The following is a 13412-nucleotide window of genomic DNA, read 5'->3' as shown; positions in this document are numbered from 1 at the left end:
CTTGTTCCTTTATCATCATACCACTACACCCCTCATCCTCCTCTTGTTCCTTCATCATATCATTACACCCCTCATCATCCTCTTGTTCCTTCATCATCATACCACTACACCCCTCATCCTCTTCTTGTTCCTTCATACCACTACACCCCTCATCATCCTCTTGTTCCTTCATCATATCATTACACCTCTCATCATCCTCTTGTTTCATCATCATACCACTACACCCTTCATCATCCTCTTGTTCCTTCATCATCATACTACTACACCCCCCATCATCCTCTTGTTCCTTCCTCATATCATTACACCCCTCATCATCCTCTTGTTCCTTCATCATCATACCACTACACCCCTCATCATCCTCTTGTTCCTTCATCATCATACCACTTCACCACTCATCATCCTCTTGTTCCTTCATCATATCATTACACCCCTCATCATCCTCTTGTTCCTTCATCATCATACCACTACACCCATCATCCTCCTCTTGTTCCTTCATCATATCATTACACCCCTCATCATCCTCTTGTTCCTTCATCATACCACTACACCCCTCATCATCCTCTTGTTCCTTCATCATACCACTACACCCTTCATCATCCTCTTGTTCCTTCATCATCATACCACTACACCCATCATCCTCATCTTGTTCCTTCATCATATAATTACACCCCTCATCATCCTCTTGTTCCTTCATCATACCACTACACCCCTCATCATCCTCTTGTTCCTTCATCATACCACTACACCACCCATCATCCTCTTGTTCCTTCATCATACCACTACACCACCCATCATCCTCTTGTTCCTTCATCATACCACTACACCCTTCATCATCCTCTTGTTCCTTCATCATCATACCACTACACCCATCATCCTCCTCTTGTTCCTTCATCATATCATTACACCTCTCATCATCCTCTTGTTCCATCATGATACCACTACACCCATCATCCTCCTCTTGTTCCTTCATGATATCATTACACCCCTCATCATCCTCTTGTTCCTTCATCATCATACCACTATACCCCTCATCATCCTCTTGTTCCATCATCATACCACTACACCCCTCATCATCCTCTTGTTTCATCATCATACCACTACACCCCTTTCATTCCTCTTGTTCCATCATCATTATACCACTACACCCCTCATCATCCTCTTGTTCCTTCATCATCATACCACTACACCCCTTATCATCCTCTTGTTCCTTCATCATCATACCACTACACCCCTCATCATCCTCTTGTTCCTTCATCATACCACTACACCCCTCATCATCCTCTTGTTCCTTCATCATCATACCACTACACCCCTCATCATCCTCTTGTTCCTTCATCATCATACCACTATACCCCTCATCATCCTCTTGTTCCATCATCATACCACTACACCCCTCATCATCCTCTTGTTTCATCATCATACCACTACACCCCTTATCATCCTCTTGTTCCATCATCATTATACCACTACACCCCTCATCATCCTCTTGTTCCTTCATCATCATACCACTACACCCCTTATCATCCTCTTGTTCCTTCATCATCATACCACTACACCCCTCATCATCCTCTTGTTCCTTCATCATACCACTACACCCCTCATCATCCTCTTGTTCCTTCATCATCATACCACTACACCCCTCATCATCCTCTTGTTCCTTCATCATCATACCACTACACCCCTCATCATCCTCTTGTTCCTTCATCATCATACCACTACACCCCTCATCATCCTCTTGTTCCTTCATCATCATACCACTCCACCCCTCATCATCCTCTTGTTTCATCATCATCATCATACCACTACACCCCTCATCATCCCCTTTAAAACAAAAAAATCTATACTCACCTGAATGATTTCTCTAGTCCCCAAGTCACACGCGCGGGCGGGGCTTCCTGCGGAGGGGGCGGAGCTTGGTGGGACCTATTTTTTTTTTCATTGCAATGCCCCCTCAGCCAGAAGTACTTACCCCGCGCACACAGAGCTCTCTGGGGAGCCGCAAGACAGCCGGGGCCCGTTTTTTCTTGTGATCGCAAGAAAAAACATTGCTTGCAGTCACAAGAGGGAGTGGGAGGGGAGCAGTACAGTGGCAAGTGGGGGCCTCGCGGGCCCCCCCCCTTGGTAGCGGCCCGCGGGCGCTACGCCACTGGTGACGCGTATGTACACCGACCTAGTCATCTAGACATCACAAAGTCCCTTGGGTCCTTATGTTTGCCTATTTATTAACTGACTGATCATTTGGTCTACAGCATCCCAGCCTTTGTCAGACACCATTGTTACAAAATAATCAACTCTATTGACTTCACCTGTCAGATGTATTGAGGCAATGGCCGATCAGTGTGTAATAATATAGTAAAGGGTATTCATAACAATATACCAATGGCAGCTAAAATGGTAATATATGGAAATTTCAACCTTCAGGAAGAAAATTAGTATTTCAATAGGTGCTGGCATGATGATGTTGTACATGATTCATAAAAAAAAATTACCTGCTCTTTTTGCAGTTTTTCTGGCATTTTCTCGTTCTAGTGTAAATTATTATAGATTGTCACGGCCGCGGCGGCGGCCCGTGTTCCGGGCCGCCGCCGCGACCTTCTCCTGCCCCATGCAGCCGCCGGGGTCCTTGTGCAGGGACCCGGCGCTGCTGCTAGTTCGGCCCCCGGGGGCGCCTCACCTCTCCTCCGCTCCTGTCTCCGTCTGTGCCGGCCGGCGCACGCGTCCCCGCCTCCTAGGGCGCGCGCGCGCCGGCTGTCTCAGATTTAAAGGGCCAGTCCGCCCCTAATTGGTAGTTGCACCCAATCACTTCCTATAAATCCCAGCGTGCCCTGTCCCTCGCGTTGGAGCCTCTACATGCTTCCCATAGCGTTTGGCCCAGCCCCCTGTTGTTCCTGTTTCCTATCCGCTACCTGGTCCTAGTCCTTGTTCCTGGTTCCTGCTCCCCTGTTAATCCATTTCTCCTGTGTTCAGCCTGTCACCTGCGGTTTCGCCTTCAGACCTCTGCCAGCACCATCTCCTGCCTACTGCTCCTGCCACGCCTCGCCTGCCGTCACTAGCAACCAAGCCAGGGGTAGCGACCTGGGGGTCGCCTGCCGCAGCAAGTCCATCCCGCCTGCGGCGGGCTCTGGTGAAAACCAGCGGCCCCTTAGACTCCGCTCCCTGGTGAGGTTAGTGCCATCGCTGGTGACGGCCCAGTGGATCCACTACTCCAGGCGTTACAGTAGGCTCCAACCATGGATCCCGGCGAGGTGCCTGATATCCGTGACATAGCCCGAGTGGTCGCCCAACAGGCGCAACAAATCCAGAAACAGTCGCAGCAGATCCAGCAACTCACTGCCGCCTTACAGCAGCATACTACAGCCCAGCGCTCACCACCTCCTGCTGCTTTTTCTACACTTCGACTGCCTCTCCCAAGTAAATACTCTGGTGACTCCAAGCTGTGCAGAGGATTCCTGACCCAATGCACCACGCATATCGAACTTCTAAGCAGTCAGTTTGCCACCGAGCGCTCTAAAGTGGCTTTCATCATCAGCCTATTGGAAGGTATAGCTCTGGCCTGGGCCACACCACTGTGGGACCGTGATGATCCTGTGGCTGCTAATCTCCGAATTTTCCTGGCCGAGTTCCTCTCTGTCTTTGAGGAACCTGCCCGTGCGTCTTCGGCTGAGACTGCTCTCCTCAACCTATCCCAAGGAACTTCCTCTGTTGGTGACTACGCCATCCAGTTCCGCACCCTGGCGGCAGAATTAGACTGGAATGAGGCCGCTCTAATAGCCACCTTCAAGAAGGGCCTGTCCAGTCGGGTGAGAGACGTGCTTTCCGCCCGAGACCTACCTACCTCCCTGAACGAACTCATCCTACTGGCCACCAGGGTCGATACTCGTTTTTCTGAGAGAGAGGAGGAGGTCTGGCATGAACGGCGACTAGGCCTGTCCCGTCGCCATCACCAGCTGGCGCCGGTCTTCCAGAATCCTGACGTTCCGGAGTCCCAGTCGACTCCTGAGATTCCTATGCAGGTGGAACGGGCTCACCTGACGCCAGATGAAAGAATTCGTCGTCTGGAGCTGAATCTCTGCCTCTACTGCGGTGGTTTGGATCACTTTCGGCTGAGATGTCCCCAACGTCCTCAAGCGTCCGGGAAACTCCAGCACCTAGGTCCGGTGGGAGAGGTCTCCCTGAGTGTGAATGCCACCTCTCCAAAGTTGTCAGTGCCAGTTTCCATCCAGACACCCTCAGGACAAACCCTCTAGACTACTGCCTTTCTCGATTCTGGGTCAGCAGGCAATTTTATTGCAGCTACATTGGTCCAGAGATGGCGGATTCTTACCGATCATGTGCACTACCAGACCGCACCTCTAGTCCTCCAGGTGGGCACTTCACATCTGGAAAAGATCTCATTCTACGTCCTGCCCCATTCTTCTTCCACCATCCTCCTGGGACTCCCTTGGCTGCAATTACATGCCCCTAAGCTGGACTGGAGAACCGGGAAGATTCTCAGTTGGGGTCAGGACTGTTCCAACCAGTGTCTGAGGTCACCTCAGCCCAAGTACTCTATGTTGTCCCCCGAGCCCGCCAAGCCTTTGTCCGGCCTACCTGCGGAATACCAAGACTTGCCTGATGCCTCCATCTGCAGGCAAGAAAGAGGGGGAGGCCAAAGGGGGGGGGGGGTACTGTCATGGCCGCGGCGGCGTCCCGTGTTCCGGGCCAGCCGCTGCGACCTCCTCCTGCCCCATGCAGCTGCCGGGGTCCTTGTGCAGGGACCCGGCGCTGCTGCTAGTTCGGCCCCTGGGGGCGCCTCACCTCTCCTCCACTCCTGTCTCCGTCTGTGCCGGCCGGCGCGCGCGTCCCCACCTCCTAGGGCGCGCGCGCGCCGGCTGTCTCAGATTTAAAGGGCCAGTCCGCCCCTAATTGGTAGTTGCACCCAATCACTTCCTATAAATCCCAGCGTGCCCTGTCCCTCGCGTTGGAGCCTCTACATGCTTCCCATAGCGTTTGGCCCAGCCCCCTGTTGTTCCTGTTTCCTATCCGCTACCTGGTCCCTAGTCCTTGTTCCTGGTTCCTACTCCCCTGTTAATCCATTGCTCCTGTGTTCAGCCTGTCACCTGCGGTTTCGCCTTCAGACCTCTGCCAGCACCATCTCCTGCCTACTGCTCCTGCCACGCCTCGCCTGCCGTCACTAGCAACCAAGCCAGGGGTAGCGACCTGGGGGTCGCCTGCCGCAGCAAGTCCATCCCGCCTTGCGGCGGGCTCTGGTGAAAACCAGCGGCCCCTTAGACTCCGCTCCCTGGTGAGGTTAGTGCCATCGCTGGTGACGGCCCAGTGGATCCACTACTCCAGGCGTTACATAGATGCTTTTATATCTGGTGTTTTATCCCCTACATTTTTTTTTCAGTACAAGTCATGTGATTCTTTATCATGTGATTCCAGTGTTTAGAATAAAGAAGTAAAGAAAAATATATACACATCGGGGGGATATTTATTATCAGGCCAAAATGCCTTTTTCTGGTGCAGATGGGCCCGATGCTCGTAGTTTATTTGCAAATGCTGGAACATTTTATTCTCATCGGGTGGGAAGAGAGCACAACTGGGGGTGCAGCCTCTGTGTGCGCCACATTTAACATTTTTCCGCAGGAAAAATGTCATTAAAACCAGGCCGTCTCTGAGCTGGTATAGATTTCACTTTGTGCGCACTGTATTAGGTAGAGGCAGTGCTCCTCTACATAAATCCTCAGAGCCTCGGCACTGCAGGGACATTTTTAAGCCCAACGCAAAAAAATGCCAGACTTAACCCCTTCACGTCATCAATATGTATATCAGGATTGTATATACATTCCTGACTGTGAGGTGCTTTAGAAGTGTGCGGGACTGTTGTAGTGTGAGCAGCCTCGCACACATCAGTGTGTTCGAGGCCGGAGATAATGACAGACAGCTGCGATCCCGCAGCTGCCTTTCATTAATCCCTTAAACGCTGCGATTTATAGCAATCAGGGCATTTAATGAAGTCAGTGACAGGTTAAGCACCTGTCACTGACTGATCATGGCTGTGGAGGACCCGTTTACTTGTACTGATGGACAGGGGTAAGACGCTTACCTCTGTCCTGTCTCATGAACGGTCTGTAGATAGAGTCTGGCGGGCTCTATGTACAGATCGCCGATAGTACTTATCTATGCTATGTAATGGCATAGCATAGATCAGTACATGCAATCTAATGTGAAATAAAAGTGTATAAAAAGTGTAATAAAAAAAGGATTAAAATAAAACCTTATAACCGCCTAATAAAAGTTTAAAATATCTCCGTGCCCATTATAAAAAAAGTATGTAAAAATAAATAAATATACATATTATATATCGTAGCATGCAAATTGTCAGATCCATTAAAATATAAGATTATTGTTCCCTCACGGTCAATGACGTAAACGTAAAAAAAACACAGGAATGCTGATTTTTTTTTTTTAATTATATATCAGGAAAAAAATTAAAATAGAGCGAACCAAATTTTTCTTTTACATCAATATGATACTAATAAAAACTACAGATAATGGCACAAAAAATGACACCCCAAGCAGCCCTGTAGGTGGAAAAATAAAAGCGCTATGACTCTTAGAAGGCGGGGAGGAACATTGCATTAATTTGACCCGGACATCCAGGCACCAATGACCTCGGTCATGAAAGCAGGCCCTGCTGCCATTTCACAAAACTGCAAATGCACTGAAAAATGCCAAACTGACCTGAAAAACAAATATATACAGTGGTACCTTGGTTCTCGAACTTAATTGGTTCCGGAAGGCAGTTTGAGAACCAAGCAGTTTGAAAACCGAGCAGTGTCTTCCCATAGGAAATAATGTAAATGTGATTAATTGGTTCCAGCAGCCACCAATAATTACCTACAATCCTCATTTATTACACTGATAAGTGCTCAGTATAATCACTACAGTACAGTACAGAACAGCACTATATACTGTACAGGACATTAAACATAAGAAATGTTCATCAGAACCAGCAATTATAGTACAATAGTCACCCATCCTTTACTGTATAGCGTCCCCCCCATCCAAGCACTGTAATGTATGGGAGACGGTGGTGCACTGCCTGTACTACTACAGCACTGTATATGCACTCCAGCAGTCTTATACAGCACTGTACTGTATGTGAAGCCTCACCACTGCTTAACTCACCAGGTACAACCCACCATCCATGCTCGCAAAAATGTTCGAAAAAACGTTCGAAAACCGAGCAAAGTTCGAATTCCAAACACTACTTCTGGGTAAATTTTTGTTCGAATACCAAGCAGTTCAAGTTCCAAAGCATTCGAAAACTGAGGTATTACTGTATATATATAAAAAAATCTGGTGGGTTTCATTCCCCCCACACACACACATTTTTCAGCTAAACTTTTCAGCTAAAATTTTGTGTTTTCAGAGTAGAATTAAGTAGAATCCAACCTGCAAATGGGGCAAAGTTGAGTTGGAGCTGCTCTAGTGTGGTAAAAGTCTGGCCACCAGGTTACTGAGTTGGACATAACCAGAGCAGATAACAGTTACTGTTCCCAAAGAATATTAAAAGCAGAAATAATTTAGCCAGACTATACTAATGAACAAAAAAAATAAAAATAAAATTTTTACATAAAAACTTGATTTTCCGCTCACACATTCGAGAAATGAAACTGATCTTGGTAAACTGATTACCCGTCATTACTATAAACCATCATCATCAGCCCCATCCGGATTTGTTGCGTGACACTTGGAATCCTGGGAGTTGCTCATCATTTGCTCCTTAGCAACAGATTATAAACTGACACTTGTGACAATCTGTAATCTGTTGCTAAGAAGCAAATGACGAGCAACTCGCATAATTTCAGATGTCATGCAGCAAATCTCGGCGGGGATGAATCACCTCTGTGATGAGGTCAATTATTGGTTTTGCTGCTTTTACTTTTGCCATTCATCCCTGCACATTTAGGACCATAAATCATCCGTTCTGGATACACTGACCACTGGGATTAGATTGCCCATAGGATGGTCATTCATTGCTTGCATGTTGTAAACGTGTATTACCTTACGTGCACTTTAAAAAAAAACACAAAATATTCTAAAATACACATGAAAAATACAGTTTCCCTGAAATACAGGTGTCTTTTTCTGCTTGTATTTTACATTGTGTTTATTTAGCCTAACAGTATTCTCCTTATCAAAAAACATTCTTCTCCTCCTATTCTGTTCTTTTCATGGTCTGCGGCTTTTATTATGCCCAGAAGGCAGATAAACAAATTCTAAAGAAAGTATTTTGTTCATGTGCATAGAATGGGGGTCACCCCTGAATTGTAGCGTGACCTCCAACACAAATGTAAATGGGAAATGTCTATCATTTTAACAAGCTTATGATATGTCATAGTGACTGGTCAGAAGAGTGTATTGGTGGGGGTCCGGGTGCTGTGACCCCAGACAATTGCTAGAATTAAGGGGCAGAAGAGTATGAATGCACACCCTGTGCCCCTTTATCTCCCCTCTAAACTGCTCCAATGAAAAGTCTAAGGAATGTAAAGGCCCTATTCCACGAGCCAACTGGAGGCTGTCAGCGCTCAATTGCTCCTCGTTCCCCGCTCGCTGCCGCCTCTATTCCACGTGTTGGCAGTGAGCGGGTGAGTCCAGGGGGGCTGCCCAGGTGATCGCTAGATCGTCCGGGCAGCCCATAGCATACAGCAGCGTCTGCTGCTGCTGCTCCTATTCCACGGAGTGACGGCAGCAGATCGCTGCTATATGAGTCGTTTGTTTTTCAACATGTTGAAAAACAAAGGACTGCAATGATCAGCCGGCATGAATGATGTCAGCTGATCGTTGCCTTCTATTCTACGGGACGATTATCGGCCGTAACGGCCGATTATCGGCTGTAACGGACGATTATCGGGCGATAATCGCTCTGTGGAATTGGGCCTTAAGTCTACAGGGCTTGCAGCAATTGTGTATACTGGGAGTCCCATAGACTTCCATTATAATGCATTCTGATGCGATATGTCTGCTTTGTTTTCTTTATTGCCTGTCTGGTATACATCCTGTAAGACACTTCCTTTCCAGTATACATCCTGTCAGGCACTTCCTGTACATCCTGTAAGACACATCCTTTCCAGTATACATCCTGTCAGGCACTTCCTGTACATCCTGTAGGGCACTTCCTGTCTGGTATACATCCTGTAAGACACTCTCTGTCTATTATACATTCTGTAAGGCACTTCCTGTCTGGTATACATTCTGTAAGGCACTTCCTGCCTGGTATACATCCTGTTAAGCGCTTTCTTTTTTTTGTATACATTCTGTAGGGCACTTCCTGTCTGGTATACATCCTGTAGGGCACTTCCTGTCTGGTATACATCCTGTAAGGCACTTCCTGTCTGGTATACATCCTGTAAAGGGCTTCCTGTCTAGTATACATCCTGTAAGGCACTTCCTGTCTGGTATACATCCTGTAAAGCACTTCCTGTCTGGAATACATCCTTTAAGGCACTTCCTGTCTGGTACACATCCTGTTAAGCACTTCCTGTCTGGTATACATCCTGTAAAGCACTTCCTGTCTGGTATACATTCTGTAAGGCACTTCCTGTCTGGTATACATCCTGTAAAGTACTTCCTGTCTGGTATGCATCCTGTAAAGCACTTCCTGTCTGGTATACATTCTGTAAGGCACTTCCTGTCTGGTACACATCCTGTTAAGTGCTTCCTGTCTGGTATACATCCTGTAAAGCACTTCCTGTCTTGTATGCATCCTGTAAGGCACTTCCTGTCTGGTATACATCCTGTAAGGCACTTTCTGTCTGGTATACATCCTGTAAGGCACTTCCTGTCTGGTATACATCCTTTAAGGCACTTCCTGTCAGGTATGCATCCTGTAAGACATTTTCTGTATGTATACATCCTGTAAGGCACTCCCTGTCTACTGTACATCCTGCAAGGCACTTCCTGTACATCCTGTAAGGAACTTCCTGTTCCTGCTGAACACTCTAGCTGGGAATCCATCCATCTCTATCTCTCAACCACTATGCCTTCTTGATTATAGTTCCACCCAGTACACCCACAGGAGGAACACACAGTGGACAGAACTGAGCAGACAGTAAAATAAATTACTAACTATTGGTAAATTAAGTTATTATAATTGAAAATAGGTTTCATCATGGGAAAAACCCTTTAAATAATAATTCCTTATTGAGGTCATTCTGGAAAGAACATACAAAACAGGGTGGACAACAAGAGCTGAGAGTGACAAGGGTAGCATGAAGTCTGGTCTGAGGTCTGGGCTATAGACTGTATAAGTATATAGTCTGGTCTGAATGGTTTTTTTGTGTGGATCTTGCTACATTTCCTTTTGAATAAATGCTGATCTTGGAGGGATAAAATCTTAAGCCCATGCAGGTGACCACTGACTTTGTCAGGGATGAAGGGACAGGTGTATGTGTGTTGTCCCACTAGGGGTGTTACTGTTACATACACCCTTCGCAAAAGTCTGTACTTTTTGTGGTCTTATTATGATGAAAGTAGTATTGAGAGTTAGCCACTAGATGTCACTGTATTGTGTGTTAGTATATGGAAGCTGCACAGCTGAAGGATTGCAAAGGTTATTTTGTTTATGTGTTACCAGAATCTGTAGACCAGTAGGATTTCTGCTTTCTTTTTTCCTATCACCTCTCCTCTCTGTTCTTTTATTGCACTCTTTTTACCAAATCACAGCGCACCCTACACACTGTAGAGGAAGTTAGTCCTATGGGTGGGGGAGGAGCAAGAGTCTTCTGTTCGGGACGGTGTGGAGGAAGGATGCAAGCTAGATAGCTCTCCACAGCAGTCCTATCTGGGCCCTGGCCCTCTGCCAGGTCCCCAAGTAGTCAGTCCTACCCAGTACCCCGCATGGGTAGGACGCAAGACAGAACACTGTTACCAACCTTCTTACAAGTATCTACACCAAGCACTATGCAGTGTTAAACCTCTCAGGAGAGGACTAGCCAAAAGATAACCTCAGCCATGGACAAGGAGAAGTCACAGAGCAGGACAGTATCCACTATAGAGGCAAAGAACTAGGAACTGATCCGGACAGAGCAAAGTTGCAGTAGCCTAGGAACTCTGTATCGCAGCGCGGGTGTCAGCAGGGAACCCTCAGCATTCCGCTCAACCCAGGTAACAAGGTCTGGGTCCTGTGTCACCCATTAGTACGGTTCGGCCAACATAGTAACATAGTAACATAGTAAATAAGGTTGAAAGAAGACAAGAGTCCATCAGGTTCAACCTAGGAAAATCCTACTGTGTTGATCCAGGAAGGCGAAAAACCCCCACGAGGCAGAAGACAAACGCCCCACCACAGGGAGAAACTCCCCCCCCCCTCCCCCCCTCCCCCCTCCCCCGACTGCAATGGCAACCAGAACAATCCCCGGATCAACGTATCACCAGAAATCTAATGCCCATAACTTGTAATATTATATTTTTCAAGAAAAGCATCCAGGCCTCCCTTGAACTTATTTACTGAATCAGCCATGACAACATCATGTGGCAGAGAGTTCCACAGTCTTACCGCTCGTACAGTAAAGAACCCGCGTCGATGCTGATGATGAAATCTTCTTTCCTCTAGACGTAGAGGATGCCCCCTTGTCATTGTTACAGACCTAGGAGTAAAAAGACCACTACAAAAATCTCTGTACTGTCCATTCATATATTTGTACATTGTGATCAGATCGCCCCTAAGACGTCTTTTTTCTAGCGTAAATAACCCCAAGCGTGATAACCTGTCCTGGTACTGTAACCCACCCATTCCCTTAATGACCTTTGTTGCCCTCCTCTGCACCCGCTCTAGGTCAGCTGTGTCCTTCTTATATACCGGTGCCCAAAACTGTACACAGTATTCCAAGTGTGGTCTGACCAGTGATTTATAAAGAGGCAAAACTATGTTCTCATCTTTAGCATCTATACCTCTTTTGATGCATCCCATTATTTTATTAGCCTTGGCAGCTGCTGCCTGGCACTGATCACTAAAGTTGAGTTTACTGTCCACCAATACCCCCAGGTCCTTTTCGGAAGTAGTTTTACCCAGTGTTTTATTATTTAGCACATAACTGTACTTATTATTTCTATGGCCCAAATGCATAACCTTACATTTATCCACATTAAACTTCATTTGCCATTTCTCCGCCCAAGCCTCTAGCTTCTCCAAATCCCTCTGTAATATGATATTATCCTCCTCTGTACTGATTACTTTACCCAGTTTAGTATCATCTGCAAAAATGGAGATTCTGCTCTGTAGCCCCTCTACAAGATCATTAATAAAAATATTAAAAAGAAGTGGACCTATTAAAAAGAAGTGGACCAACGCTAGTGGGCATAAGGTGGTGTGAAGACGAACACACTAAAAGCAGGTGTGCCATCACACCTGTGTGCCCACGTGGCACTGGCGTCACGTGACAACCCATTAAGGTCCGGCTGTATCTCAGCCATCCACAATGTAAATGTTCTTGTGTATCTCATCTAAGCTTACCTGTTTAAGCTAAGGTGGCTAGCATGGGGTTTCAGCCATGCTTATTCATATTTGCTACTGATATTTTCTAATCTCACTGAAGCCGATGGAAATGAAGGGGTGGGGTCTCATCACTGCAGTTCAGCTTACTAGGCTGCTGGTGCTGGAGTCCAGCCAGCTGAGACTCATAAGTGGGGTGGTGTCAATTTACACTATGTGCAGTTTTGATGAGTTTTCTTATTCAAATTAAGTTTATTAGAAAAGTATTTCCATGAAAAGAAAATGGTTTGACCTATAATCACAACAGAGGTGCTTTATTAAGATTTGGAGTCTTCAGGCTGTGTTCATTACATTGTAAGAGCAGACTACTTCATCTGACACATTAAACATTGTGATGTGGGTCAGGCTGGTGATCACATGACCCAGTTATAGTAATAAAAGGCATACAGCTGTGCAAGAAAGAAGTACATGACACTGTAGGATTAGTAATGGTGAGTGTGCATGAAATGGGCCATACAAACCCCCGAAAATCTGGAGTGCTTCTTTACTGGGACAGAGCTGCAATACCAAACACAACCTATAGACAAGAGTGGCGCTGCTTCTGGGGAAGAAAAGGCAGAAAAGTTTTTTAACCCTAAATAATCCCCAGATAAGGATAGTATTATGGCGGTAAACAGGAGGTTACAATGTGGACAGAAAAAAGTACCTTCCAGTATAAGAAGAATAAGACTTCTCTATTCCAACCTAAGGAATGATGGGAGTAAGAAAAAAATGTGTGCAGAATGTAATAATTTTGCAAGGGTGTTAGCAGACCCATTGATGTTCATATCCATAGAAGCTGGTATTGCTCTTTAAGGAGCATGGAGTATCAGAAATGTAACAGGACTTCCCCCTTCTCTCCCTGTGGTTATTGGCCTCGACCTCCATTCCT

At 46.5% G+C, this 13412-nt stretch overlaps 1 long non-coding RNA gene across 3 annotated transcripts in view; it reads right to left on the bottom strand.

Moving 5' to 3' along the window:
* The window catches only part of LOC138769661 (uncharacterized), an 80351-nt gene that overhangs the window by 49824 nt on the left and 17115 nt on the right, over nucleotides 1-13412 (bottom strand). The gene's annotated exons all lie outside the window — the stretch shown is intronic.

The sequence above is a fragment of the Dendropsophus ebraccatus genome, chromosome 12, assembly GCF_027789765.1.
Source record: "Dendropsophus ebraccatus isolate aDenEbr1 chromosome 12, aDenEbr1.pat, whole genome shotgun sequence".
NCBI lineage: Eukaryota > Metazoa > Chordata > Amphibia > Anura > Hylidae > Dendropsophus > Dendropsophus ebraccatus.
The sequence above is the reverse complement of the archived record's forward strand: the minus strand, read 5'-3'. Positions and strand labels throughout refer to the sequence as shown.